Genomic DNA, 27,033 nt, shown 5'->3' with positions numbered 1-27,033 from the left:
TGGAAATTGCATTCAGTAGGCAGGACTGAAGCATGAACTGTGTACCAATGCAATTGGACAAAGGGATATAATCTAATAGCCGCAGGCTGAGTGGGAAAATCCAGCAAGGTCTGTCTGCCGAGGTTTCCTCTTGGCCTCTGCGCAGCAATCCTTTCTCCACGGTATGGGGCAGGACCTCCTCTGAAACACAGCTCACACGACCTGTGATCAAACAAGGTAGGTTAGAGAATTTTTTTTATGGCCAGCTCCAAGGTACAAAGGTAGGGGAAGATTTCCACCCTTTGGAGAGAAAGGAGCAGGTAAAAGGAGGACTGGAGAAAGTCAGAAAGAGAAATTCTGTTTTCTGAGGCCCGCTTCTGGGGCCCAAAGTGCCCTGACATTGTAAGAAAAGACTGTAATGAGAGCTTTGAGAGTCATAAGCCGGATGCGTGGATAGAAACATATCTATACATTCTCCATCTCCTAATATCACAATCCAAAAAGGGAAATAAATTGGAACCACAAGAAATGGTGGCAAAGGTTTGGAAAGCTTAAGTCAAAATGTGTTGTTCATAAATACAGTCTGAATAACTTGAACATTTTCTGTTAATGATATTTGTTCAACTATGGTGATATTTTCCAACCAAGATATAATTGGCAATGTCAAAGTCACACACAGATGGGTAAAATGGCCAATGTCTCTGGGAAATCTTGCTAATAAATTTATAGTATCTCTGGTGCGAGATCACTTATGTTCAGAAAATAACACTCAAGGAAAAAATAGCCATATTAAAAAAATAATCTCCATGTATTTAGATGTAGATATAAATTTGGGGTGATTTATTTCTTATTAGACACTAATAATATTTTTTAAAACAGAGAATGGCAAATAAGGTAATTTTGCAGTGAACTATGTCCTAAAGAAGAACGGTAGTATTTTTACAAGAAAGATATTACTCATCAAAAAGGCAGGGAAGCCTTCAGACTAAACATTAAGTATGTTTGGAAATAATAGAAATTATTGTTTCTTTTACCAACATCAGCAATCTTTTCAAGTTAATTTATAAAACTGTCATCTCTGTTCACTAATTTTGAATTACTTATGTTACTTATGAATTTGAATACTTATTATATTACTAATGTTTAATTACTTTTGATATACCTATATCACTATTTTGAATTGATCTATAAATGACTTTGATTGTGTTTTTTTTTTTTGACTTATGGGTATTTACTTTTCATTAAGTAATTTTAACATATTGTTAACTAGAAAAATAAGATGAAGAAAGAAACATTTTAAACACAAAATATAAAAGTAATTTAGAGAGCTTCAAAATAATAAAATTTCAGTTTTATGTCTTTCAAGTAAATTTGCTGTTTTAAAAGTTGTTTTTTGTCACATACCTACCTATTCTATTTATAAAAATATGCTATCTTTTATAAACTACAATTTTTAAATATCTGACAGCATTTGTAGGACTTAAAGCTATTAAATATATAAAGAAATAACAGAAATTATTAGAAATATTCAAGGAAAAACTGACGTATTCTTCAAAAATATTTTAATTTTTAAATTCTATGTTAATTGACTTTTGATACATATTTTACTTTTCCTTCACTTCTTTTCTCAATTCTTAAAAATATCTTTCTTCATAATTTTTGGCAACTTTTTTTCTACACTTTAATAGCAAACATTGTCATAAAAGTGAAATTCAGCACTAATTAATTTTATGTCTGCAGGCAGAGTGATTTCCTCAGGGAATCAATTTTCATAGAGAGAACTGTGTTGGTACCTGGCAGGATATTCACAGAAATAAAATATTTATTGGCCATTTACTTTGTTTAAGACCTCTTAACAAACCATAACTTATTAAAGCATAAAGTAACATACAAAGTAAATACTTTTAAAATCTGTAAACAACTAATTCCTTTCTTCTTGTGAAGTCTTGTTTAGATCACTAAAGTAATAGCAGATTTTCCCACAACAGTTTTGTGAGTATTGTCTGTTTAACATGAAAACTATAAAAAATTAAAGACAATTGATATATATTTATTCAACTATACCAACTCAGAGGTGATCTGTAATTGTTTTCTGAATAACTTATTAATAATGCTTAGGCGCCTTTGTTGAAATGTATATTTTCTTGCACACAAACAATATGTCAAAATTATTTCTTTTAAAATATACTATGTAAAATTAATATGTTGTTTTTCAGAATTTTAGCATGCACAGAAAGCAAGAACATTGGATTTCTTTATTTGTATAAAGAATTCATTTAAAAATACTTTGTACAACTTCAACACATTGTGTATCTCTGAAGGTACTTTGAGATTTTGCAGTTATAGTATAAATGAGATAAAATGGGAGAGAAAATATTCCCCATGTGCGATTCTTTCTACATTTATTTCCCACATCGATCTCACAAGTGTTTTTATTTTACACTGATTGATATTGAGCACATACCTCAATTTCTATTATCACAAAAACTATCATTATCAACAAGGACTTTAAGAAATATCTAAACATTATTATCCTGGTAGCAATTCTATACTCCATTTTATCCATTAACTTTGTCTAATTAGTAAAGAAATACTTATGGTAAAAACAAATTAATAGTACAGAAAACATACTCCTGTATACAATTATTACAAATATTTTATTTAGTTCCTATAAAGTATATACACAACTGAGATCAATTATATATAACATTATACTCATGTTACTTTATGTCCTAACTTTATATCAGAAAAAGCTTCCCATATTAATAAATTTAAACTACTTTCAAAGAATCTGTGATACCTACTCAACAATGTTTACATGAATAAATATGATTTATGTAAGCATTATCTTACAGATGGACATTTTATTGCTTCCCAAACTTCATAGCGTAATTTTAGTGCTACAGTAATGATTTACATACAGTTGACCCTTGAAAAATGCAAAGGTTTGGGATGCTTAACCCAACAAAGTTGAAAATCTGTGTATACATTTTAAATCTCCAAACACTAAACTAGTAATAGTCAAGTTATGACCAGAAGCCCTACTGATAATATTAACAATTGATTAATACATACTTTGTATGTTATATGCATAATATACTGTATTCGTAAATAAACTAGAGAAAAGAAATTGTCACTAAGAAAATCATAAGAAGGAGAAAATACATTTACTCTTCATTAACTTGAAGTGGATCATCATAAAGGTCATCATCCTTGTTGGACATAGCTTCACATTGAGTGAGCTAAGTAGGAGAAAGGGAGAGAGGAAGGGCTGGTTTTGCTGTAGCTGGGGTGGCAGAAGCTGAAGAAAATTCATGGATAAGTGGACCCTTGAAGTTCAAATCTGTGTTGTTCAAGGGTCAGCTGTATATAAATTTTATTTTCATTTCTTGGAATTTGGTAAGATTGGCTTACCAGGAGGATAATTACTAAATTAATCTTTATAAATCTTTAAAAGTTGTTATCATATGTTGCCAAATTACTTTCCAGAAAATTACACCAACTTACTCTAACAGCAATATATGAGAGTTATAATGTCTTTATCAGGACTGGATATATTTTATTGAAAATACAAACCACATGTTTAATTATTTCTGACACTGTGGCATTCATTACTACTAATTTAAAATACCAGTATATTACATACCTACATCTGTATGTCTACATCAAACCCCATTATTTGTGAATTCCATATTTGCAACTTCTCCAAGATGCATTAAATTTATATGTAATCTCGAAAACCCATACTCACTCATGCTTTCCTGGTTTTTTTTTTTAAGATGCACAGAATAAAAAAAATTCATTCTCTCAATGTGCATGCTCCCAGTTGAGGTTAAACAAAGTAATGCTCTACTTTGTTATTTCATTTTTCATGCTATAAACAAGGATCTTTTTCACAGTCTATTTGGTGCTCTTTGTTGGTGATATGGCTGCTTAAAATGCCTCCCACACCCCAGAATATTGCTAAAAGCTCTGTCTATTGTTCCCAAGAACAAGAAGGCTATGATGTGTCTTACAGAGAAAAATATAGTCAATCTCATTTGACACAGGAGATTGGTTCCAGGACCCCTTGGAATACCCAAATCTGGGGATGCTCAAGTTTCTTACATAAAATGGCGTAGTATTTGTATACAAGCTAGGCATATCCTCCTATATACTTCAAATCATCTCTAGGTTACTTACAATAAGTAATATAGTGCAAATGCTATGAAAGTAGTTGTTATACCATATTTTTAATTGCATTATTTTTCTTGTATTATTGTTTTTACCCTAATATTTTCAATACACAGTAGGTTGAATTCACAGATGTGGGACCTGCAAACGTTTGATGTTATGTGTGTTAGGTAAGGTTTGTTCAGGCATGCGTTTTGGTGCTGTTGGCTCATGAGAGTTCGATGTTAATAAATCAGCAACACATCTTAAGTAGGGTGTCTCAACACAGAAACACACATCAAACAAGATTACATAGTGATCAGCTGACGAAAATCTTGTGACCAGAGGCTCACAACAAATTAACCCCAAATTTCCTTTGCAAGCAATGATTTAGTGTTTGCTAATGTCTTGTTTGCCACACCGTTATAGAGCATAAATACTGCAAATAACAAAATTTGACTATTGCTAGCTATGCATATATAAACCCAGTCTTCAAAAATAAAGGAGACATTACTCAAGAACTTAATAGAAAAAAATAACCTGACAAACAGAATGGTATGCAGATGATGACGTTTTACCTGCTGTGGACACAGTAGGAACAAAGAGACTTATGTATTAGCACCTATGTGACAGGAAATAAGACTCTGGACTCTGCAAGATGATGGGCTATAAATAAGACTCCTGAATAAACACAGTACTAAACTGCACACAGGAAAAAGTAGCTAGAATGATTCCATTCACCAGCAAGTATAAAAAATAAAGGAATATGTCTCCTTCAAACTTGATTGAAAATGAACTAATGATAACAACAACAATAAGGCTCTCTGATAATTAATGAACTTTGGCCTATCATAACCCAGTGTTCAAATTTACATTGCCTTCAAAGACAGGGTAACTCCAGCGTAGACATTTATGGTAAGATGGTACATAGCCTGAAGCATCTGACAGCAGTAGAAGCAAAACCTCTTTGGTGTAAACACCCAAAATACAGGCTTCGAAACATTCCCACAAACAAAGCCATATAACATAAACATATTGAAAGACATGGGATTAGCAATTAACTATAAGAATAAGAAGAAACATAAATTGCACAATTATATCCAAAATATTCATATAACAAAATTGGCCGGGCGCAGTGGCTCACGCCTGTAATCCCAGCACTTTGGGGGTCCAAGGCGGGCGGATCACGAGGTCAGGAGATCGAGACCATCCTGGCTAACACGGTGAAACCCCGTCTCTACTAAAAATACAAAAAATTAACCGAGCGTGGTGGCGGGCACCTGTAGTCCCAGCTACTCAGGAGGCTGAGGCAGGAGAATGGCGTGAACCCGGGAGGCGGAGCTTGCAGTGAGCTGAGATCCGGCCACTGCACTCCAGCCTGGGCGACAGAGCGAGACTCCGTCTCAATAAAAATAAAAATAAAAATAAATAAAAATAAATAAAAAATTCACCAGAGGTAAAAGACATAATTATTAAAAGATAATACATAGACAGAAAGATAGATTCTCAACAAGATCATGAAGATCATGGAATAAAAAATGAATTGGGGTCAGGCGTGGTGGCTCATGCCTGTAGTCCCAACACTTTGGGAGGCCAAGGTGGGCAGATCACCTGAGGTCAGGAGTTCGAGACCAGCCTGGCTGACATAGTGAAACCCTGTCTCTACCAAAACTATGAAAACTTAGCCAGGAGTCGTGGTGGATGCTTGTAATCCCTGCTACTTGGAAGGCTGAGGTATGAGAATCGCTTGAACACAGGAGGCAGAGGTTGCAGTGAGCCAAGATTATGCCACTGCAGTCCAGCCTGGGCAACAGAGCAAGACTCCATATCCCCCCAAAAAGAAAAAATATATATACACACACACACATTTATATAGACACACATACACACATATACACACACACACACACACACATATATATACACCATATATATACACACACACATACACACACACACACTATATATATATATAAACATGGCATAGCAAGTTTTTATGACAATATTGAAAAGGATAAACCTAAGTCAAAAGAAAGCTGGGGAATGTTAATAACTATCAGACACAATTAGAAGCACTTCAAAAATTTTAAAGGATAAAGATTTCTGCACTGGAACAACAATTTATCAAGAACATATCCCAAATACTAAGGAACCTAATAATAGATCTCAAAGATATTTTTAAAACATAATTGTCAAATATTAATTTACATATTAATGTAATTGGCTAAGCTACTACATTTCTTGGATATTTAAACATAGTTGGTCAGTCATTTATATATTCAGTAAACAAAATGAGAAAAAATACATTATTTAGGAAACAAAATTTACAACTTGATAGGATGTATACAGCTAAAACTTTGTACTCAAACTGTTAATCTTTTAAAGTATAGAGTCTGCAACCAAGTTAGAAAATTGGATTCAACAATAAGACTGCCTGCTGCTGTGATCCCAGTGTACAGTGAAATTCTGAGTGTGGACCACTAACAATAGGAGCTCTGTACCTGTAAAGAGCCTCTAAAAGTCGGACGTTCCTCTACAAAGCTCTACCTGCTATGCCAGGAGTCGATTATGAGTAGCATCTAATTCTACATGTTTTTTATCCTAGATAAAATACAATCTGGATGCCTCTGATGGCAGAGTTTAAGTTGCATGTCCCTGCCTTGGTCCAAATTAGGTTCTACTTTCTGCCTTTAGGAGGCAGATTTCTATTAGAAGATGATTCTTCTTGGATCTATCTGTCTGTCTGTCTATCTATCTATCTATATCTATCTATCTATCTATCTATCTATCTATCTATCTATCTATCTGTCTGTCTATCTATCTATCTATCTATCTATCAATCATCTATCTATCTATCCATCCATGTATCTATCTATCTATCTATCTATCTATCTATCTATCTATCTATCTACCTACCTACCTATCTATATTTTTCTACTGTTCCCACAGGGTCGTAACATTCTAAGCAACACAAATCAGCATCCTATAAAGGCAGAAAATACCCCTTTCTGCCTGAAACATTTGCTCTTTATATTTTGCACGTATTAAACTTGGAGCTAATATTTTATGATAGGGCCAATACTGATCTCATTCAAAGAGTAATGCTACTTTCTCATCTCTTCTGTTGCCAAATGCCCATGTCCCGGGATAGAGACAAGTCTCCCAATCCCTAAGGAAGGATTTGCTTACATTCCATAGTAAAAATAGTGGGAACTGAACAATGAGATCACTCGGACTCAGGAAGGGGAACATCACACACCGGGGCCTATCATGGGGAGGGGGGAGGGGGGAGGGATTGCATTGGGAGTTATACCTGATGTAAATGATGAGTTGATGGGTGCAGCACAGCAACATGGCACAAGTATACATATGTAACAAACCTGCACGTTATGCACATGTACCCTACAACTTAAAGTATAATAATAATAAATAAATTTTAAAAAAAAGAAAAAAGAAATAAAAATAAAAAATAAAAAAAATAATTGCTCTCTCTTTTTTTCAGAGGGGAGAGGGGCAGATATTTCCATACCTATATAAACTCTGAGATTAATAATTTCAGAGTTCCACTCTTTGTGATGTCACTGCATTGTAAACACAGGTGTAACCATTTGGTTCTTAGTATTATCCTGTGCAGTGTTGGCTGCTGTTACTGTTGAGAGGTATAAAGATCCAACCTGATTCAGAGGATATATATCAAATGGGTAACATCTCAGATGCTTCTCAATTTCTGACTGAACAATTTTAGTTTCATAACTAGAACATTTCTCAAATTAGGAGAAATTATTAAAAAGTCCTTCCTTCCTTCCCTCCCTCCTTCCTTCCTTCCCTCCCTCCCTCCCTCCCTCCCTCCCTCCCTCCCTCCCTCCCTCCCTCCCTCCTTCCTTCCTTCCTTCCTTCCTTCCTTCCTTCCTTCCTTCCTTCCTTCCTTCCTTCCTTCCTTCCTTCTTTCCTTCCTTGACAGAGTCTTGCTCTGTCACAAGGCTGGAGTGCAGTGGTGCGATCTCGGCTCGCTGCAACCTCCGCCTCCCGGGTTCAAGCAATTCTCCTGCCTCAGTCTCCAGAGCACCAGGGATACAGGCACATGCCAGCCACCATGCCTGGCTAATTTCTTTTGTATTTTAGTAGAGACAAGGTTTCACCGTGTTACCCAGGCTGGTCTCGAACTCCTGAGCCCAGGCAGAGAAAACATTTGATACAATTCAACCAGCTATAATAAAAATTATTGTCAAACCATAAATAGAGGTCAAATTCTGGAATGGATGAAATGTATACACCAAATTCTACAATAATCTAATTCTAAATGTTGGAACATTAGGATAATTCTTAAATGGGAACAAAATCAATGCTTCTATGCAACAATATACTGGTGGTCTTATTCAAAAGAGGTAAAGGTGTGAGAATACAAAAGAAAACAGCAAACTTGTCATTATTACGAATAATGTAAATCTCTCCTTAGATGATTTCATTTAACCTACAAATAAAATGTTAGAATAAATAAGAAAGTTTATTAATTTATTTCAATGTAAAATTAATATGAAAAATTTAATTACACTTTTGTATGCCAGAAGCAATTAGAAAACAAGTATTTTAAATAGGACTATTTATAATATGGACTAAGACCATAGAATACCCAGCAATACAAGTAAATAATATGTGTAAGACTACTGGTGAGAAAATAATTTAAAAATTATTTATAGATGTTTAAAGATGATCATAATTGAGATTAATATGTTCAAAAGAAGAAAATACATTTTTTAAATTAATTTATAAAATTTATGAGATTTTAGATAAGGCTCAGCAGGATGAAGCTTCTTAATTAATTCAAAAATGTGTTTTGAAAAGTGAATGGAAAACAATAGCCAAAATATTTTAAGGAACAAAAGTTGGGTGAGATAATCTAGTTGTGGATATACAATAAATTTATAGTAATTAAAAAGTATAATATGAGTGTGAAACAAGCAATTGATCTTGTAAACAGAATATATGGTGTATTGAAAGAAGTCCAAATATATGACAACCAGATATATGACACAGGTGGCACTGAAAATTAGTGGAAAAACAATAACTGAGCAAAAACAACCATTATCCATGTGATATCCATGTCCATATCGATTTATATGTGATATCCAGATCCTTATATGTGACATCCAGATCCAGAGCCACATATACAGTACATCTGTATATGCACTGTGCAGAAAAATAAAATAAAAAAGCTACTCCGGTTATCCTAAAGCTTTTATTTGTTCACTTATCATACCAATTGGAACTCTTTTGAAAATACCCCTTTCTGCTTGAAACATTTGCTCTTTATATTTTGCACGTATTAAACTTGGAGCCAATATATTATGATAGGGCCAATACTGATCTCATTCAAAGAGTAATGCTACTTTCTCATCTCTTCTGTTGCCAAATGCCCATGTCCCGGGATAGAGACAAGTCTTCCAATCCCTAAGAAAGGATTTGCTTACATTCCATAGTAAAAATAATTGCTCTGTCTTTTTTTCAGAGGGGAAGAGTGGCAGTTATTTCCATACCTATATAAACTCTGAGATTAATAATTTCAGAGTTCCACTCCTTGTAATATCACTGCATTGTATACACAGGTGTAACCATTTGGTTCTTAGTATTACCTTGTGCAGTGTTGGCTGCTGTTACTGTTGGGAAGTATAAAGATCCATTCTCTCTTATTAGAGAGAATTCCAGAACAAGAGGATTAAACTGAGTCTCATCTGGGCAAATGGGACTATAATTGTGAATTTAGTCTTAAGTGCAAAAAGTTGAAAAACTTCTGAATCTAAAAGAAAAACTTAATTGAGCGCTGTGTGTTCATTCTCTCATTTAATCCCCATGAAAATCCTATGATCTAGATATTACTATTATCCTTATTCTATTACTATCACCCTTTTCAAATGTTGGATAGAAGATTCCTAGTTAGGAAGAAGAAATTGCCGTCTTGATGATTAGTGGGATAAAAGTCCAAATTATTTACAATATGAAACTAAGCTTATTTTTTTATATTTTTATAAAAAAAATATAAAAGTTCATAATATGCCTAAAAATTGATGTTAATTAATTTTAATTTTTCTTTATTCCCTTGGAGAGAATAACATGCTTAAAGACTTCACTTATTTTTTTGAATATGCCATATAATTATCAATGTATAATGTATCTCCTATTCATTCATATATTAATTGATACTATTACAATAAACTACGGAAAGTATCTGCCTAAAAACAAGTGATCCAGATGGAGGGAGACTTCCAAGAGACTTTCTGGAACCAATTAAGGACACTGGTAAATACCGTGCATATTTTATGCTAGCTTTTAGAAAAATGTAAATGGAGACCTGATTATCATTCCAACCGAGAACATTACATAATTGCTCCATTGACTGTATTAACTTTCAGGATGTTCATGTTCAATTTAAGACATGTATTATCCTGACATAAACTTCTTTGTGGCTTCTATCTTGGCATTGTAATGGACTTTCTCTTAGAAATGATTAAATTACTCATATTTTTAGTGAGCATTTAAGGTCACTAGAGTCCATTTGAGGAATATTCTCATTCAAATATACCAGTGACTCACTTGTAAAAAGCAACAATTCATTCATTTATGAATCAACCTGGATCCAATGCTCTGATATTTTAAAAGAGACCAATGTTAATTATTGAAGAGTAGATTTCATATTCATAAATATTTTATTAATATGCCTTTATGAAATGGTTGTTAAGTCCAATTCTGATCAAGATCGTGTGTGTATTTTTCTCTGTTTTAAAGTATTGAATCAATGACTTAAAGAGTTATTTATTTAAAAGATAATAGAGATGATAAATTTAACATTTTAGAAATTAACCTATTTTTAAATAGATATTTGAAGGGTGATATTGCTTTGTAATTAGAAAAGAAAACTGAAGACGTAGATATTTCAAAACAATATGAACTTAATAGGAAAAGAGCATTTTAAACTCCACATGAAAAGCCATCCTGTTTCTCAACCTAACTAATATCTGTTTCAGTGAGATAGATACTACTTTCTTTTTCTTTTACTTTCTTATCCTACTAAAAATTTTTTAAAATTTGATGTAAGGGGCTGGGCATGGTGGCTCACACCTGTAATCCCAGCACTTTGGGACGCCGAGGTGGGTGGATCTACCTGAGGTCAGGAGTTTGAGACCAGCCTGGCCAACTTGGTGAAACCCCATCTCTACTAAAAATACAAAAATATTAGCTGGGTGTGGTGGTACATGCCTGTAATCCCAACTACTGGGGAGGCTGAGGCAGGAGAATCACTTGAACCTGGGAGGCGGGGGTTGCTGTGAGTCGAGACTGCGCCACTGCACTCCAGCTTGGGCTACAGAGGGAGACTCCATCTCAAAAAAAAAAAAAAAAAAAAAAAAAAAAAATTGGTGTAAGGTGTACAGGAAATGCATACAATTCTTAGGATAAAATAGAGATAGCAGAAAAACTCTGTTTTGACAAGATTGGATGCATTCAGGGTGGTATGGCCATAGACAAAACTCGTCTTGAATTGTGTAGTGTCCATTTCAACTCTGTAGACAGGAAAGCAAAACCATACATGTTTATTCTTAACATGGGACTTGATGAGAATTTTTCTCAATAACAAGAAGACATAACCTGCAAAGGCATGTTGTATACAGAAAAGATCCTTAGGTGACACTGAAATAAATAAATGAGATTTAAAATGTGAGACACTTTTTTTGAATTCACATTTAATTTTATAATTAATAGAAATATATTTCTATTAATGAATCATTTTTGTGATTTCATTAGTATCATGAAGAGTATTTCCCATCTCACAAATGGTAAAGTGATTCAGAATTTGATGAGGCAAATGTTATGGCCCCTGTAGCTATTCATAGACCTCTCAAGGGAATGGGTAGATAAAAATGAAAACACCTCCTAGAGAGAGTGGTGCCAAAAATCCCCAAGGATTGTGTTAAAGAAATTGAATAGGGCCAGGCGCGGTGGCTCACGCCTGTAATCCTAGCACTTTGGGAAGCCTAGGCAGGTGGATCACGAGGTCAGGAGTTCGAGACCAGCCTGGCCAACATGGTGAAACCCTGTTCCACTAAAAATACAAAAATTAGCCAGGCATGGTGGCAGATGCCTGTAGTCCCAGCTACTCGGAGGCTGAGGCAGGAGAATTGCTTGAACTCGAGAGGTAGAGGTTTCAGTGAGCTGAGATCATGTCACAGCTTTCCTTCATTCCTTCCTCTTTCTTTTTCTTCTTGTGTGTGTGTGAGGTTTATTTTCTTCACATCCAAGGACAAATATAGCAGATCATGTGGCTACATTCTGCTTCGCAAAGGTGTGCCGTAAACTCACTATTCCTTGATCCTTAGAAAGTTTGTCAGTATCTTTTTTTCAGTCCCATTTCAAGACCAGGAAGTCTGGTTTCAGTTGATAATACAGGATCAGGTCATTGTCTCTTTGGGCTTATTTTTATTCCTCTTTATCCATGTCTTGCTTTAGAAACTGTAATCCAGCACATGCCAATATTCATTTTTCAGCCATCTCTCCCACTCTGTGTTTCTATTCCATTTGTTGAGCATGGAAATATTTGTATTGCTTCAGGACTCATCAATATTTGCTTAGTTGTTCTTTTCTATCTTTCTGTTTATCTGACAGTGTTATTTGTTTGGAGGGAGAGGTGCAACCAAATGTTAATTATTTGTGCCATAATGACAAGAAGTTCGTGAATCGAGTTTACATATTTATACATCTATGCTGGCTGAAGATTTACATGTGAGTATTCTTAATGTCTATATACTCTACACATATTGCCAATTGCCTTCATGGTAATTTCATTTGAATGTCACATGTGCATATTCAAGTTAAAAACATACAAATCAGAACTCTTCCCAATCTTCTCTATAGAGAAGCTAAGAACGATGATAAAATATTATAGGAGTTGTTAGCCAGAATGACCAGTTTAGAGAGGAACATAACCTAAATGGAGCTGAAAAACGCAACATAAGAACTTCACAATGTAATCACAAGTATCAATAGCTGAATAGACCAATCAGAGGAAAGAATTTCAGAGCTTGAAGACTATCTTGATGAAATAAGACAGGGAGACAAAATTTGAGAAAAATAGAATGAAAATGTATGAATAAAACCTCCAAGAACTGTGGGATTATGTAAAAAGACTGAACATATGACTGATTGGGGTACCTGAAAGAGATGGAGAAAATGGAACCAATTTGGAAAACATACTTCAGGATATCATCCAGGAGAACTTCCCCAACCTGGCAAGGCAGGGCAACATTCAAATTCAGGAAATCCAGAGAAACAGTAGAAATCATGGAAAAATCAACCCCAAGACACACAATCATCAGATTTTCCAAGGTCAAAACCAAGGGAAAAATGTTAAGGGCAGCTAGAGAGTAAAGCCAGGTCACCTACAGAAGGAAGCCCATCAGACTAACAGTGAACCTATCAGCAAAAACCCTACAATCCAGAAGAGATCAGGGCCAATATTCAACATTCCTAAAGAAAATAATTCCCAACCCAGAATTTCATATCTGGCAAAACTAAGATTTATGAACAAAGGAGAAATAAAATCCTTTTCACACAAGCAAATGCTGAGAATTTGCCACCACCAAGCCTACCTTGCAAGAGCTCCTAAAGGAAGCACTGAATATAGAAAGGAAAATCCTTTATCAGCCACTACAAAAGCACACTGATGCACACAGACAAATGACACTATAAAGCAACTACATCAACAAGTCTTCCAAATAACCAGCCAGTATCATGATGACAGGATCAAATTCACACACAATATTAACCTTAAATATAAATGGGCTAAATGCCCAAATTAGAAGACACGTGGCAAGCTGGATAGAGTCAAGACCAATCAATGTGCTATATTCAAGAGAGACCCAACTCATGTGCAAAGACACACACAGGTTCCAAATATAGGGATGCAGGAAACTGTATCAAGCAAATGGAAAGCAGAAAAAAGGGGTTGCAATCCTAGTTTCTGGCAAAACAGATTTTAAACCAACAAAGATTAAACAAGAAAAAGAAGGGCATTACATAATGGTAAAAGATTCAATTCAACAAGAGCTAACTATCCTCAATATGTAAGCATCCAATACAAGAACACCCAGATTCATAAAACAAGTATCTTACAGAGCTACAAAGAGACTGAGAGTTCTAAACAATAATAGTCGGTGACTTTAACATCCCACTGTCAATATTAGACAGATCAATGAGACAGAATATTAGCAAGATATTCAGGACTTGAACTCAGCTCTGCATCAAGTGGGCCTGACAGGTATCTACAGAACTCTCCACCCAAAAACAACAAAATACACCTTCTTCTTGGCACCACATGGCACTTATTCTAAAATTGATCACATAACTGGAAGTAAAAACACTCAGCAAATGCAAAAGAACTGAAATCATAACAAACAACCTCTCAGACCACAGCACAGTTAAATCAGAACTCAAGATTAAGAAACTCACTCAAAACCACACAATCACACAGTAATTGAACAACCTGCTCCTGAATGACTCCTGAGTATATAGTGAGATTAAGGCAAAAATCAAGAAGTTCTTTGAAACTAATGAGAACAAAGAATCTCTATGATGCAACTAGAGTAGTACTGTTTGACCCAGCAATCATATTACTGGGTATATACCCAAAGGAATATAAATCATTCTATTATGGAGACACATGCACGGTATGTTCATTGCAGCACTATGCATAATAGCAAAGACATGGAATCAACCCAAATGCCCACCAATGATAGACTGGATAAAGAAAATGGAGTACATATACACCATGGGATACTATGCACACATCAGAAGTGTCTGATTTCATTTACGGAACACTAACATTATATAGTGAGCCCGGGACTTCTTATTGTACCAGAATGAGATAATGTCCTTTGCAGGGACATGCAAGGACATGGAACTGCAAGTAATTATCCTCAGCAAACTAACACAGGAACAGAAAACCAAATGCCACATGTTCTCATTCATAAGAGGGAGCTGAACAATGAGAACACATGGACCCAGGGAAGGGAACAACACACATTGGGTCCTGTAAAGGGAAGGGGATTCTTGGGGGGAAAGAGAAAATCAGGAAAAATAGCTAATGCATGGGGGGCTTAATACTTAGGTGAGGGGTCAACAAGTGTAGCAAATCACCATGGCACGCATTTACCCATGTAAGAAACTTGCATATCCCGCACATGTACCTGGAAGCTTAAAATAAAATAAAAATTAAAAAAAATAGTTTCAGAAAATTATTGTAAAAACACTTAGTAACAAATCAATACTATTTATTTGTGTTTATGTATTATCAATAACAATTTTTTAAAGTTTACATATTAAATCTCAATTAAATAGACGTGGGAAGTTTTCAGGTCATACTAATAATTATTTATTTATTTTATTTTTTAACAGGAAGTAAACACTATTTCAATATGACTTTGAGGGTGGGTTGGATTCTTTTTTTTTTTTTTTGGGATTTTTTTATTATACTTTATGTTCTAGGGTACATGTGCACAATGTGCAGGTTTGTTACCTATGTATACATGTGCCATGTTGGTGTACTGCACCCGTTAACTCGTCATTTACATTAAGTATATCTCCTAATGCTATCCCTCCCCTCTCCCCGCACCTCACCACAGGCCCCAGTGTGTGATGTTCCCCTTCCTGTGTCCAAGTGTTCTCACTGTTCAATCCCATCTATGAGTGAGAACATGTGGTGTTTGGTTTTCCGTTCTTGTGATAGTTTGCAGAGAATGATGGTTTCCAGCTGCATCCACGTCCCTACAAAGGATATTAACTCATCCTTTTTTATGGCTGCATAGTATTTAGTATTCCATGGTGTATATGTGCCACATTTTCTTAATCCAATCTGTTTATGACAAACCCACAGCCAATATCATACTGAATGGGCAAAAACTGGAAGCATTCCCTTTGAAAACTGGCACAAGACAGGGATGCCCTCTCTCACCACTCCTATTCAACATAGTGTTGGAAGTTCTGGCCGGGGCAATCAGGCAAGAGAAAGAAATAAAGGGTATTCAGTTAGGAAAAGAGGAAGTCAAATTGTCCCTGTTTGCAGATGACATGATTGTATATTTAGAAAACCCCATCGTCTCAGCCCAAAATCTCCTTAAGCTGATAAGCAACTTCAGCAGTCTCAGGATATAAAATCAATGTGCAAAAATCACAAGCATTCTTATACACCAATAATAGACAAACAGAGAGCCAAATCATGAGTGAACTCCCATTCACAATTGCTTCAAAGAGAATAAAATACCTAGGAATACAACTTACAAGGGATGTGAAGGACCTCTTCAAGGATAACTACAAACCACTGCTCAAGGAAATAAAAGAGGACACAAACAAATGGAAGAACATTCCATGCTCATGGATAGGAAGAATCAATATCATGAAAATGGCCACACCACCCAAGGTAATTTATAGATTCAATGACATCTCCATTAAGCTACCATGCTAATATTTAAATAGATTTTAATCTGCTGAATACTGTTTCTTTTCCTGTAAAACAGCAAAATGCTTAGCAGCTGGAATTCTTAAGAGTACATTTAAGTGATATATAGAAGCACAGTGCCTAGCAAATATTTGTGCTTGAAAGTCTTGGCTATACTCCCAAATTTCTCCTAAAGTTTTTAGTTTATCATTTATCACTCAATCGATACCTCATATCTAAGAACTAGTTCAGGCCTAAGCCATAAATATTAACCTATGAATTCAGCGCTAGCGATTAATCAGATTTTTTAGCCTTTTATGTTACACATGGTTTCTATTTGAATAATAGATTGTATTTTACTCTTGAACTGAAGTAACATCAATCTTAAAAGGTAGTTGTGAATTGTTTATGAGATTTAATGTAACTAAAAAAATGAATTTCAGCTTTCCTTGTGTTTATAGGTATTTAAATACAAAATGATTAGAGATAGATAATGTAAATGTAATCATCACAGATGATTACATTACAATACAAAATGTGCCTTTCTTACATAAAAATTATAAGAAGTAGCCATGCTAGAAAATGCTGATAAAAAGTCAAAATTTAAATATTACTCATCAGCTCGTTTTCATACTCCAAATCTTTGACCAGATCTAGGTGTCTGGGTTTGTGGATAAATGTGCATGTCTGTATAATTTTAACTCTTGTCTGTCCACCTAGTGAGCAATGAACAGGCACTCAAACGGGCCAGAATTTGGCTTCCAAGTATTGCTCCTGTATGAAAATAAGCCAGGGCTCTTTGGGGAAGTGGCTGATAGCAGTTGTGGACATGAATGTTACATAGTAAGCCCAGGACTTCTTGTCATACCAGGAAAAACAAAACAAAACAAAACATTTTACTATCAATATTTTTGTATAAAGGCACAAAAACCAGCTTAAAGAAATATTCACTCACCAAATCTGGGCATATCGACACATAAACAGTTGCTTTAAAAAACATACCAGCAAAATAAATAAGTGAATATAAAATTTCAACTTTAATTTTTTTCATTATTCTTGATTTGTAATTCTGAAAGGACCCCTATTTTATCTACAACTTATACTTTAGTTTTTCACAAAACTATTTTATAAATAGAAAAAACAGAATTTTAGACCAATATCCCTGATGAACATCAATGCAAAAATCCTCAATAACATACTGGCAAACTGAATCCAGCAGCACATCAAAAAGCTTATCCACCATGATCAAATGGGTTTCATCCCTGAGATGGAAGGCTGGTTCAATATATGCAAATCAATAAACGTAATCCAGCATATAAACAGAACCAAAGACAAAAACCACATGATTATCTCAATAGATGCAGAAAAGGCCTTTCACAAAATTCAACAGCCCTTCATGCTAAAAACTCTCAATAAATTCGGTATTGATGGAACGTATCTCAAAATAATAAGAGCTACTTATGACAAACCCACAGCCAATATCATACTGAATGGGCAAAAACTGGAAAAATTCCCTTTGAAAACTGGCACAAGACAGGGATGCCCTCTCCCACCACTCCTATTCAACATAGTGTTGGAAGTTCTGGCTAGGGCAATCAGGCAAGAGAAAGAAATAAAGGGTATTCAATTGGGAAAAGAAGAAGTCAAATTGTCCCTGTTTGCAGATGACGTGATTGACTATTTAGAAAACCCCATCATCTCAACCCAAAATCTCCTCAAGCTGATAAGCAACTTCAGCAAAGTCTCAGGATACAAAATCAGTGTTCAAAAATCGCAAGCATTCTTATGCACCAATAACAGACAAACAGAGAGCCAAATCATGAATGAACTTCCATTCACAATTGCTTCGAAGAGAATAAAATAACTAGGAATCCAACTTACCATTGATGTGAAAGACTTCTTCAAGGAAAACTACAAACCACTGCTCAGTGAAATAAAAGAGGACACAAACAAATGGAAAAACATTCCTTGCTCATGGATAGGAAGAATCAATATTGTGAAAATGGCCATACTGCCCAAGGTAATTTATAAATTCAATGCCATCCCCATTAAGCTACCAATGGTTTTCTTCACAGAACTGGAAAAAAACTACTTTAAATTTCATATGGAATCAAAAAAGAGCCTGCATTGCCAAGACAAACCGAAGTCAAAAGAACAAAGCTGGAGACATCATGCTACCTGACTTCAAACTATGCTACAAGGCTACAGTAACCAAAAAACATGGTACTGGTATCAACACAGAGATATAGACCAATGGAACAGAACAGAGCCCTCAGAAATAATAACACACATCTGTAATCATCTGATCTTTGTCAAACCTGACAAAAACAAGAAATGGTGAAAGGATTCCCTATTTAATAAATGGTGCCGGAAAACTGGCTAGCCATAAGTAGAAAGCTGAAACTGGATCCCTTCCTTACTCCTTATACGAAAATTAATTTAAGACGAATTAGAGACTTAAATGTTAGACCTAAAACCATAAAACCCTAGAAGAAAACCTAGGCAATACCATTCAGGACATAGGCATGGGCAAGGACTTCATGTCTAAAACACCAAAAGCAATGTAAACAAAACCCAAAATTGACAAATGAGATCTAATTAAACTAAAGAGCTTCTGCACAGCAAAAGAAACTACCATCAGAGTGAACAGGCAACCTACAGAATGGGAGAAAATTTTTGCAATCTACTCATCTGACAAAGGGCTAACATCCAGAACCTACAAAGAACACAAACAAATTTACAAGAAAAAAATAAACAACCCCATCAAAAAGTGGGCAAATATATGAACAGACACTTCTCAAAAGAAGATATTTGTGCAGCCAACAGACACATGAAAAAATGCTCATCATCACTGGCCATCAGAGAAATGCAATCAAAACAACAATGAGATACCATCTCACACCAGTTAGAATGGTGATCATTAAAAAGTCAGGAAATAACAGGTGTTGGAGAGGATGTGGAGAAATAGGAACACTTTTATACTGTTGGTGGGACTGTAAACTAGGTCAACAACTGCGGAAGACAGTGTGGTGATTCCTCAAGGATCTAGAACCAGAAATACCATTTGACCCAGCCATCCCATTACTGGGGATATACCCAGAGGATAATAAGTCATTTGTGTTAATAAGAATACTCAATATTAAAATCTTTCAATGTTTTTAGTTATTAAAATAAATCACATTATTTCCAGAATTTTTTTCTCAGCTATAAAAATATAAAATTCACAATGTTTTCTTCAAAAACTTTTATTAGCTTGAGTGTAAAAGCAGTCTTCAAGTTCTGGCCAGCTAAATTCTAAAGGTCAGAAGTTTCTTTGAATGCAATATGATTGCTACATTAAATATTCTAACATATTCTATGCTGGCATTCAATGAATATTTTGGATCAACATTTGAAAGTGGAGATCTTTTCAAGCAGATATCTCTGATTATGGCTATTCTAGATTTATTTTTTGAATATTTAGCATTCATAATTTTATGGATAATAATTTTTTGAGAATCTTAATATTTGTAACAAGTATTATTTATGCATATGATTACCTTGGAAGTTGGCATTGGAAAAGGAAGAAAAATCAAAATAAAAAATGAAATTAATAGTTGCCTTGAGTTATGTATTGTTGGGATGTTATGAGTAAAACAAGTCCCTTCTTTTTTGCCTTCTCCAGGGAACATTAGTAAACCAATTTAGTTTGTCATGGATGTAAAGGCAAAAGAATAGGACTCACGCCCTTATACTTAGTTAAATAACAGTGTAAGTGTGAAAAATCATATCAAATGATGAAATAATTCTACAATACTCAAACCAGGAGTAGATTGATAACCTAAAAAAATTATTTTTAAAAAAAGCAAAAGTTTTTATAGTTACCTCAGCATTCCCTCAGCATGAGGTAAGCACATCTTTTAGATTATACTTTGCCATACTTTCTTTAAGCATTTCATAATATTTTCACTTTTATTTGAAAGAGAAATGGCTTGTAATATTTAAAATGCTATGGGAGATGAAAAAACATTCATGTTTTCATAATCTCTTCTGGGAATTTTTACTCAATTTCTTTGACAATTTTGCGATTACAAAGTTGGTCAACTCATTAACGGAAGCAAGTTTTATTATAGAATCAGTATTGTATTTTTAATGGATGTTATTTTAGGAAAGTACAGCATAAACAGTGACCTATATTTTATAATTAAATGTTTATACAATAATATATAATACCTCTATTTACAATTTTGCAAATAATTCAGTGGAAACTCTTACTAATATAAAGAATTCCCTTTTATTCTATGTTCTAACATATTAATCGCTAGAATCAGAATAAACCCTGAAAGAGAGGTCATGATTTGTATTCTCTGCAGTTCCCAATAAGAGGAAATAGTATTACTCAGCTATGTTAACAGAGACATACGAATTTACTTAATTCCCCTGACACACTATTGTTTCTGAGTATGCTTTCTCATTAAATAGGTTCAAATCATTAAATAGGTTCTGAATCATTAAATAGGTTCAAAGTGCAGGATTTAATTAATTTACAATTCTTAAAATGACAAATTGTTGAACATCCATGGTTACATAAACTATCATGTGGAAGTTCTAAGGAGGTTAATTTCTTCATTATGAAAAAGATCATTAGTTTTTTCTTTTGCATTTTTTTCTTTCACAGAACTGTAACTTGTCCGATAAAGTTAGAGAATGAAAGAGTAGAATAGTGCAAGAAATTATAGGAACTAAGATTAGAAAAAGAGTCACAAATTTTTAATGGAGATTTTATATACTATGCTACAAAAATTGAGTTTATTCTGGAAATAATGACAATACACCAAAAGACTGAAAGTGGTTGTAGGATAAATTGGACGGATCTTAAAAATATTTTTTTGATTGGAAAACATGAAAATGAGGAGAATCATAAGGAGGGATTCCAGATCAGGAAAGGTGAGTACCTGAATCGAAATGGTACCTGTGAAAATGTGTGTAGTGGAGTTAAACTGCACCTGCATGTAATATTTTGATGATCATGGCCAAAAAGAACTACTTTTGTGATGCCACAGTGGCAGACATGAATTTAAGGATTGTCACTGGATTTATTTGTAATGGGATACCAAGACCATATGACCATAAATTATACAGAGTGAGCAGAGAAGAAGAGTTATTGAAGAAAACTGATGTGATAAACATGTCAGACACATCAGAACCCAGAAAGGGAAAGTCTTTTTAGACGTAACTCAATGACTTTGTGTTAGCTAAGCCAATTTTAAAGTTTTAAGAGATGGAATGATCCACAGATTCAAATAGGACCGTTTCAAATAAGGAACGTACTGCATCCTGAAAATTATTGAGGTTATGAATAATTGTAGCAAAGATTTTCTCCCTTTCCCCTCTCCTTCCTTCCTTCCTTTCATTTCTTTCTTTCCTTTCTTTCTTTCTTTTCTTTTCTCTTTTCTTTTCTTTCTCTCTCTCTCCCCCTCCTTCCTTCCTTCCTTCCTTCCTTCCTTCCTTCCTTCCTTCCTTCCTTCCTTCCTTCCTTTCTTTCTTTCTTTCTTTCTTTCTTTCTTCCTTTCTTCCTTTCTTCCTTTCTTCCTTTCTTCCTTTCTTTTCCTTCCTTCCTTCCTTCCTTTCCTTTGTTCATTGTTAAATTCCTATATGCTCTTCTTATATTAATCCTTCTTTCTAGTTATTAAATGTTGTGTTATCTTGCTTGTTGGGTTTTCTTTTCTTTTCTTTTTTTTTTGAGACGGAGTCTAGCTGTGTCTCCCAGGCTGGAGTGCAGTGGCGTGATCTCGGCTCACTGCAAGCTCCGCCTCCCGGGTTCACGCCATTCTCCCGCCTCAGCCTCCCAAGTAGCTGAGACTACAGGCGCCCGCCACCACACCCGGCTAGTTTTTTGTATTTTTAGTAGAGACGGGGTTTCACCATGTTAGCCAGGATAGTCTCGATCTCCTGACCTCGTGATCCACCCGCCTCGGCCTCCCAAAGTGCTGGGATTACAGGCTTGAGCCACCGCGCCCGGCCTCTTGTTGGGTTTTCTATATACATTCGTTAGCTGGCCTTTCCTCTTCATATCTATTTTCCTCTTTATTTTCTCCTTACTTGAAAAAATATATACATATTTATATATAATATAAAAATATATATTGTTTATATATTTATATATAAATTATATATCTTTACATATAAATCATATATATTTATATACAATTATATATGTAATTTTTATATATTTTATATAATTTATGTATAATATATAATTTTATATAAATATATAATGTACATATAAATATATATAAATTTCATATAAATATATATTGTATATAAATATATATAAAAAGGACATTTTTGTTGATGGAGAAATTTAACAGTACTTTTCATTCAAGGTTTCTTAAATAATTTGTGTTTAACATTTGTATTTAAAGAAAAACTCTGTAAGAATTATGTAAAAAATTACATAATTCTTACATAATTTGAAGTGGTTTTTATTGTTAGTGTGAAGAAAATTTATCTACCAAGAGACAGAAAGTACTTTCTTTAACAAACAATGGTAAATTAATAATTTTTAAAACTACACATTTAGGAAATAAAATGTAAATTCTATTCAACCTTAGCCACAATTAGAAATATATCTTCTTCAACAAAAGAAGAGAGCAAATACAAATAATTCCGAACATATTTCATCTGTTTTGGCCTTAAAGTATTGGAAAATGTATATTTATTGTCTATGTTCTTCTATCTCTTAATGTTTTACAAGATGAATTTCTGAAGCTATCTGTAAATAAAGTGCAAGTAACAATAGCAGGCTTTGTAACCTGCATAGACAGAATAATTTTTTAAAAGAATTCTAAGTAGAAATAATTCTTAAAGATAAATGTCAACAGGCAGAATTGTTTGCAATTAGTCCCTTTAAAAATATTCCTTTCAAAATTTAAAACTTAAATCAAGAGCGAAGTTATCATAAAACTGCTATAAAGAGGGATTTTTCCCAGCATCTCTTACTGCTTCTTCATTTCTTGCAGCTTGTATCCAATGCATGTTGCTGACGTTATGCTCTGCAGATTCTCATTACACCGAGTTCTTCTGTGTTCATCTGCTTCCTCAAGGCCATGATCCATTACATCTGTCTCAGCTCAGCTGATGCTCTGGCAGTGGTTCTCTGCACTGAGCATTGCTGCCACACACCTTTGGTCTTTAAACCTGAACTGAAATGAAGCTTAAACTAAAATGTAGAGGGCAAATGGTGTGCAAAACAAAATTTAAATAGTAGTGATTAATCTTTCCAATGAAGTTTTTTGGTTCTAGCCCATTAATTTTCAATGAACGTTCATTAAGTACTTATCATGTACTAGCCACCATCTTACCTCCAAAAATAAAGATGATAGATAAATGATATTTGGTTTCGGCACTCATTTAATATTATTGTGTGAGTATATGTATGTGTAGACAAACTAATAATATTATGACATGGATAATCACATGATCGTCGAAACTATGTAGTGTGTGAGCCCAAAGAGCTGGAAGTAAAAGGTGGTAATGAATCTGCACCTTCTCATCCCCCCAGTGACATCACTAACACCCAAATCCAATCTCTGTGGAGTTAGATCCATGAAGGAAAGGAGACTTTGATTTCACCATGGTTCTACTCCCAGGCCCCTAAAATTACCAAGCACTGAACAAATATGTGTTGAATTAATGAATGAGTTAGAGTTGAACAAAATTTATATTCTCAGTAAACTCAACCTCCTTATTAAAAGACTCTTAACAAAAAGAACAAAACTGTGACACTTGCATAATTCTCAGAAATACTATTCATTTCCAAAAGCTTTAAACTTCTAAATAAAAAATGTATAGAAAGAAAACACTGTAAAAAATGTTTTTGAATAAAACAAACTTTAAAATTTGTAGACTTCACATTTATTAAGATTTTATCCAAAGATTGCTGAGTTTTCACAAGGCTATTTCATGTGCTTTTCTGCCTTAACTCTTTCCTTTACAACAGATTGAGACAGTCTGGAGAGAATGACATTATCTGACCGGTGGTTTTGCTTTAATAAGTGTGGTTAGTTTCAAGTACTAAATTTGAAATGAAGTGAAAGAATGAACAGGCAAGCAGAAAACTCATGTGACTTCTAACTAGAATTTTCAAAAGGGAAGGGAAAAGAGAGGAGGAGGCAACAATCATTTCTCATGCATTTTTTATTTACTCATCAGCAGGTGAAAGATAAGCCACACCCACATCCTAGCACCCATACAGAGAAATAGGCCATGGATTCTACCTTTGAAAAAGAAGACAAACATAACTTCAAATGTGAATCTAACAATTTCAATTCCTTGAAAATTAAATCTTAAGAACATTTATCACTCCTCTTAGGATAATCAAAATAATTCCAACTTCCCAAAAATTTCTGTAATAAAAGCTGGGGAAAGGAATTTGAGAAGTTCCACTTCCTACCAGCTGGTCAATTGTTTAAATTTTATATAGAACATAGCCCTTTATAAAAGCTATGAATTTTTTTAGTTTCGTCTAAAATTTATGGAATTATAGCATCCTCTACATACCTCCTTTTTTTGTACAGAGTCAGAAAGAGCTCTGGTTCTTAGAGAAGACTATACATCTTGAGAAGAAAGAAAGAAAGCAAGAAGGAAGGAAAGAAGGAAAGAAGGAAGGAAGGAAGGAAGGAAGGAAGGAAGGAAGGAAGGAAGGAAGGAAGGAAGGAAGGAAGGAGAAAGAAGCAGAGAGAGAAAGAAAAAAATTCTATAACCAAAAAAAGACAATAATTTAAATCATGACATAAATGGAGTTTAAATTTACACTGAAAATTGAGAGATTTGCTGGAAAGAGCCAAAAATTACACCACAAATAATAATCCAAAATAATGAAACTAAAAGGAAGTATAATAATTTTAAAACAATAAGCACATTGCTGATATCAAAAGCCAAAAAAATTATCGAGGAGACAAATATAAAGAATACCCACAGGAGACAGATAAAACTAAACCTGTTTACTTCCTGGAGATAACTCTGCTAGATTCACTAAGCACCTTGGTACCTGTGATTTTGAATCCCCAGGGGACAGAATATGATTGCGCAGACATCTGCATACAAAGGTGAGAATTGGATTCCACGTAATGCTAGGTACCAGGAAAGAGCAATTCTACCCAGAAAACTCCAATTGCTGCTCTAAAGACTTGGCACAGAAGTAGACTATCCACCTTGTCTACAGGCAAATAGAGAATGCTACAAGAAACGAAAGCCCCCCAAAATGTGACATGTCTGGATGTAAGGCCATATTCTGGGAAGAAATATGTCTAGTTAAAATTGAATTTTTGTTATTCAGAAGAAGGAGAGACTATTTACTGGTTCATTGATTATTAATGTCTTTTGGCGTGGAGAAAATAAATCACAAGGACAGAATTTAAGTACCATGATACATTGCTTGGAAAAAAAAATAGCCTGGTCTTGTTGATTGAGACTTATTTGTGGCAATAGCTAATGTTTTGGGTGGATAACAGCACTTAACGTAGAGAGTCCACTGGGAATTTTATTATGAGGGGGTTCGGAGAAGACATGTGTGGATAATTCTTTCGTTATAGTCCTAGAGCATAATAATGCTTTTTCTTATATTAGTGCTCATCAAAAATTTTTTCTGTGGGTGAGACATAATAGTAGAACGGTCAGGATGACTTGCCATATGGATCTAAACACTATCTTTCCAATTGTCCCCTGTGATTGGTCACTGGGTCTCTTAACACTTGGATGGAGGGCAGCTACATGAGTATCTTACTCGTGGAGTCATGCTCATTGGCACAAGCCTAATTTTCCTTCGGCAGAAACCAATACAACAAGAATAAATTATATCTAGTGGTAATTTCATTGTAAATCAATTTTCCACTGTATAGATGAATGCAAGTTGTTCTCAATGGGCAAACATAATGTAGATCTGATATTTAAAAAATTAGTTTACAGGTTTCTTCCTCTACAGCTATGCATGGTCTTTTTAATACCATATATATTTCCACAGTATTCCATCAAGCATTTTTTCTAATCAAGATAAATACCTTTACTGCAAAAATATTCTCCATCCCACAAAGGAAGGTGGTCTTACATGGAATAACCTACAGATATTTCAATTACAATACCAAAGAGGAGAGACAGCATGCAATAGGGGTGGTTGCCTGACAAAATGTTCTCTATGCACTGAATAACAACCATATGGTGCTTCTTGTTCTCTTATTACCATTGAGACAGCCGGGTGGGAAGGGCTCCCTGCAGAGTCTCTGACCCACCTGTGCACCGGGAAGCTCACATTGGAAGGGAGTCACAGAAGTTCACTTCATTTGCAGCAGGGAGGAGCCTGGCTCCTCCTCTTCCTGGGTGGAGCCTAGAATTCAAACTGCAAGACGGGAAGCACACCAGCAGAGCCTCTGGCTATGGGGAGGGTG

The 27,033-nt window shown here is 34.6% G+C and overlaps 1 long non-coding RNA gene across 1 annotated transcript; it reads left to right on the top strand.

Annotated features, from left to right (window-relative positions):
* On the top strand, positions 1–23,981 carry LOC102133505 (uncharacterized). Its single transcript, XR_006696636.3, has 3 exons — positions 1–216; positions 12,784–12,900; positions 23,611–23,981. It is a non-coding gene; the product is annotated as an uncharacterized lncRNA (long non-coding RNA).
* Positions 23,982–27,033: the final 3,052 nt, after the last annotated feature.

The sequence above is a fragment of the Macaca fascicularis genome, chromosome 3 (genome assembly GCF_037993035.2).
Source record: "Macaca fascicularis isolate 582-1 chromosome 3, T2T-MFA8v1.1".
NCBI lineage: Eukaryota > Metazoa > Chordata > Mammalia > Primates > Cercopithecidae > Macaca > Macaca fascicularis.
The sequence above is the reverse complement of the archived record's forward strand: the minus strand, read 5'-3'. Positions and strand labels throughout refer to the sequence as shown.